Below are 5,820 nucleotides of genomic sequence, written 5' to 3'. Positions count from 1 at the left end.
GTGACAGAAAGAAATTTAACTATGGGTGGTGAACACACAATGCAATATATATATGCCATACTGTTGAATTGTACACCTGAAACTTACTGGATTTCATTAACCAATGTCACCATAATAAAAATAAATTTAAAAAAATAAAAAATTAAAAAAACTGTTTTGATTTTCACTGAAGTTGCATTGACTCTGTAGATAAATTTGGCAAGAATTTATACTTTTACAGAATTGATCCTTCTATCCATATACATGTTACACTTCTTTATTTAGTTACGTCTTAAAAGTCTTTCAATAATAATTTATAGTTTTCTATATAAAGTTGTTACACGTCATTTTTGGTTTTTTATTTTTATTTATTTTTTTAAAGCCTACAGCATCTGGTATTCCTAGGTGGTCTCCCACCCAAGTACCAACCAGGCCCAACCCTTCTTAGCTTCCAAGATCAGACGGGATTGGGCATGTTCAGGGTGGCATGGCCGTAGACGTTATACTTCATTTTTAGATTTATTTAAAATACCTTATTTTTATTACTACTTTTGTAAATTTATTTTTTGATTAATCACATTTTCTAAATCATTCTGTTATATACATTTGTACTTTTACACCTTCATATAATGAATTTTCTAATCAAGCTAAAAAAATTCTTTCTTAAATTCTGATAATTTGTCCATAATTTTCATGGATTTTCTTTGTCAGAAATTATATCATTTGCAAATAATAAGTTTAAAATGTTCTCTACTAGTCGAGAAGTTATATGTTATAATTTTATCAATTTAGAAATTTTATCATACAATTTAACAAAATCTAAATAGTAAAAATACAATTTAACAAAATCTAAATAGTAAAAATCTTCACCCTTTCCCAAATAATGCTAGTGTTTAGGATGTGTAAATTCTGATTACCCACTTTCTAATATGCTATTGTTGTACAGATTTTTATTCTATCTTGATTTTATACCAACCCTATGAAGCAGTTATTATTATAGTTTCATAGAGTATATCTGTATAGTTTAATATTTTCCCCTATACAATTATTTTAATTAACTGAATAACATTTTAAACTGAACTTTTGGCGTGAGATTTTGGGGGGCAAAATAGAAATTTGAAATCCAGTCCTCAAACCTTGTGAGTGCAGAGTGATTATTAGAAATTTTCAGGTCAAACTTCTCCCCCTATTTTCTCTAAATTACTCAAAAGCAAAGCCAAAACAGGTAAGTGTTCTTTAAAGTGATAAGTTGTTTCTTATATAACTTACAGAAGGCTTTATACTTTTGGAGTTCAGCTTTAGAGAAGAGTATCTGACCCCCAAATAGCTTTGGCCTTAACTTTGCCCTGTCTTACTTTCCCATGACGGCACCTTTGGGTGGGACCGGTCAGCAAATACCCTTAAGGCAAAAATGCTTCAAGGCTTTCTTACTACTGTAGAACTGGCTTTTCATGGTCCCTTAGCCCTTAGAAATCTTTTTTTTTTTTTTCCTTTACTACCTTAGCCATCTTTTATTATTATTTTAATATTTGGTTAAACAGTTTTTGGTTTTTTCTCTGATGGGAAATGTTTCTTTGCATATTTAGGACTCCATATTATACGGAATTTGAATAAATTGTTTTTTTTAATCTCTCTATCAAATTTAGGCCGTTTGGGAGCAAAGAAGTTTATAATTTTCAACAGAAATAAGGCCCTGGCACCATTCTTGTTTAGTTCACACTTGTTCTTTGGGTATTGGTTAGCAGAGTGATCTTGGGAAAGTTATTTAACCTACTTCTATTTCAGTTTCCTTATGGAGTTAATCATTGTATTTATTTTATAGGGTTGTTAAATTATTAAGTTTAATAGTTAGAATAATAACTTACACATAGTATGTACTCAATAAAGGTTAATAGTATTGTTATATTCTGATAAAGTGAGAATAAATTGAATGTTGTCTTGTTAGATCTGTTTAAATGGGCAAGACTGCTTAAGTAAGGACAGGAAAAAATGCTGAAATTTGGCTGGTAGACTGAGTAAAAGATGAAGATCTTATTAGTAACAACTGCTATACCTTGTTTTGTTTTGTATTTTATCTCTAATTGGGAGCTGTATACTTTGATTCTCAGCTTGATTTCCTTAAGTGTCAAACCATTGATCTTCATGACGATTGGCTCACAATGCAATGTTGCCAATACCTCTTAATAAAAGTCATCTGGATCTTTATTTAAAATGTTCATTCTCAGAATCCTTCTTTGAAGAGTGTGATTCAACAGGCCTCTGTTGGGTCCTAGAAAATTGTGCTTTAATAAGTACCTGTAATGGAGGAAAATCTTTTCTTTACCTTCTTAGATTCAGTAACTGAGAGAGTTTGAATTAAACTGACAAAAGACAGATTAACTGGAAAAAAGGTTTATTTCTGCATGCAAGATGCATATGATGAGTAACTCAAAGACGTGGTTAGAATTTGGGACTTAGATATCTAACTTAGTAGAGAAAGGGTAGGGGGAAGAAAAGACTACAGTAGGAAAAACAAATAGGTTTCTTTAGGAAAAAAATATTTTATGAGAAAAAATGGAAAATAAGAAAATTTGTGATGTTTGTCTATACAGATATGAGTGGTTTTTGTACCACCTTCTGCACCATTAAATTCTGCCAGGAAGAGAACTTACAATAGATTTATTCTTGTTCTCTCTGCTGAGAGGACAAGCTACCTCAATGAAGGAATTTATGACAGTCCTCATTTCTCAGAAGTTTCTGTTTTTAGTCAGATAAGGAGAGCTTTAGGAAAGTTTTTTTGTTTTTTGTTTTTTGTTTTTCCTGCATTCATTGAATCTAAAATGTCTTCAGCCTAAAATAATCTTTATACCAACTCTGAAGTTTCAAGTGAGTAATCACAGGCCCCAGGGACATCTAGGAGACATAAACCTATGGCATAAGGTATTAAAATAAAATGCAACATATACTTTAGTTCTGATTTTACTAAGATGAAAGACCTCAAGAAAGTCATTTGCACTGCATTGTCTTTCATTTTACTCAGATAATCATACTGGTCCTTTGTCATCAGCTAGTTGAGAAAAATGAATATGAAATACTTCTGAACATTTTGAGAAGAATAACAAATGCAATTGCAGCCTCATGAGTTTCTAAGGTTACAGTTTGGCTCTCCTTTTGGTATTTGCATTTTAGTTATGTCCTCCAAATCTATCCAGCCAGATCTATAACCATTTCTTGAGTCCTCTTGTACCACAGCTCAATTTCCTCCTCTGTATCTTCCCTCATGTGACCACAAACTTAACTTTCATCTACTGCCACCTTAAAGATGCTTTTAAAATATACATCTTTAGTGACTTCACTTGGAAGATGTGTGCCATATGGAGAGTGAGCTCATAAAGAGAGGGCAGCCAGATCAGCTCATATCTCATATATCAGAGAGTGGTTGAATCCAATATAAATAACAAGACCTGTCTTCTCTCACATTGAGGACAGCTTTGTGAAGAGATACATTATACTAGATTTCTGTAATTCATAAAGTGGTAAAACATTCTGCATATTAGAAAATAAATATCACCCGCTAACATAAAGATACAAATTTCTGGTTTCAGTTTATTAGATATTCCTGATTATACTTCACCAAATTTTTACAAGTTAAAGTTTTCAGCATGGCTCTCTTACTTTATTTAAAATTTTAGGACTCTGAGGCAGCAGATAGAAATATATTAAAATAGTCAATCAAAAATATGTTCCCAAACCAATAAGAAAGCTTGCAATTTAGATATTTTCAGACCATTTACTGAATGTTATAAAAGTTTAATTGAAAAATGGGTAAAATTAAATGGCTCCTGCCCTTATTAATATAATCCTGCTTCCCCATCTCCACTCCTCCCCCAGACCAACCTCACTAAAAGAGAAAAGTAAAAATAAGTTTTAATAAAAAGTAGTTTATTTCTTCCATATAGTGCATCAATTCTGACTTTTGAGTATAGCCATATGCCTCGTTTGTATCCAGCATTGTCAGTTCTGAGGAAGGAGCAATTAGACTTCAACAATGGGATTCCAGAACATAATGGACAATGTGCCAGGTATTTAGGTTCGGTATCTTCATTTCTATTCACATCTCTATGTACTGTGTGATTTTTCCTTAATTTAATTTTAGTGCCATTATTGTATCTTCTGTTTAATTTTTTATGGTTTGCTATAATTAAGCTTTTATTTGGAATTCATTTTAAAACCACTGCAATGTTGTCATGGAATTGTTGGTAATATGTGATTACATTATGTTGTCTTTTGCCAGGACAGTCTTGTAAATGAAGCATTATCCTCAGAGATTTTGGTGGCTGAAAATGTAAGTAATTAAAAATGTAAACAAATATTATCTGTTACATATGTTGCAATAATAAATACCTCAGTATAATACAAGCTAATTTCTCTTTTGGGATGCAATTTAATCCCACCACAACATGTTTTATAAATGGACAAATAAACGGTTAAGCACTTAATAGCTTATGTAATATGGCATGCAGATGCCCTGAGCTTTTTATATGTTCTCTTTTTGAATAGTTATGTATATCTTAACAGGCAGTATAAGAATCTTTTAGCATTATTTGTGATTTTATAACAACGCCAGCTATGAAGATGTAAAAAATAGAATTTCTCATCAAAAATTTCTAATTAATACCCAATATAAATAATAATCTAGGAAAATGGGTCCTCATTGTCTATAGATTTTAGGATGAAAATTAATACAACCTGCTTTGAAAGCAATTTGGCAATATATATCAAAAGCTTAAAAATGTGCATAATCTTTACCCATTATTTTACTTCTTGGAAATTACCTTAAAATCATATACAAAAGATTAAAATCATATAGTTAAACATATACAAAAGAGAATGCACATGAATTTCATCATTATATCATTTCTAATATTATTTCTAATATTAAATCTAAGCATAAATCTGTAAAGAATTGGTTACATAGAATATGATAAATTCATTAAGTGAAATACTATAGAGCTAGTAAAAAAAAGTTGTAGGGGGAAAGTAAATCACGTGATCTCATAAGAGTTTACATGGGTAAGTAACAACAAATAAAAATAGGTTTAACTAAGAACAATTTTCAATAATTATTCAGATCTGTTAAAAAGAAAAGTCATGATAGAGATCACTTTGTAAATTTCACAAATGTCTGACCACTGTGTTATATACTTGAAACTAATATAAAATAATATTAAATGTCAACTATAATTGAAAAATTAAAAAATAAAAAAAAATTTTTAAAAGTCAAAGGACATAAGAAAATATATAAGTATGGCAGTGGATTCTGATATATATAATAAAATGAAAGAGACGATGAAAAAATGAGAGAAAAAAAGAAACCACGGTGGGTTCCATGTGATCAATATTTATTGTATATAATTGATTTTGTCCACACTAAAGGAAACTACATAAAGAAAATGATAAGATCAATTAATTATTCTGAATAGACTGAGTTCTGAAACAAATTGATTTAAATGTTTTGTATTATATAAACAGCTCAGACTTTCTCAAACCTTTCCTCAGCATTTAAATAGTCTACATGATACAATAAATTGTACTGAAAATTCAAGTGTCTAGATGGAAAATAAGACTTTTAAAGGAGGTAAAATATTAGCAGAGACATTCCTGTGAGGTGCTCAGAAACTGTATCTATCTTTTTTGCACAAAGATAACTACCTAAATTTGGTTAAAAATAGAACCTGGCCATATTAGGAGACTATCAAATATTCTTTCTTGAAAATAACTATAAAACTGGACAAAATTGACAAAAACAACTGATTCATCAAGCAGATAATGAACCATTGGTATAAAACAATATGAGAAGCA

At 30.3% G+C, this 5,820-nt stretch overlaps 1 pseudogene; it reads right to left on the bottom strand.

Moving 5' to 3' along the window:
* Positions 1–359: 359 nt before the first annotated feature.
* Positions 360–478, bottom strand: LOC112470843 (annotated as a pseudogene).
* Between the last annotated feature and the right edge of the window lie 5,342 nt (positions 479–5,820).

This window comes from Pteropus alecto, unplaced genomic scaffold (genome assembly GCF_000325575.1).
Source record: "Pteropus alecto unplaced genomic scaffold, ASM32557v1 scaffold3, whole genome shotgun sequence".
Taxonomy (NCBI): domain Eukaryota; kingdom Metazoa; phylum Chordata; class Mammalia; order Chiroptera; family Pteropodidae; genus Pteropus; species Pteropus alecto.
Note: the sequence above shows the minus strand (reverse complement) of the source record. Positions and strands in the feature narration are given on the sequence as shown.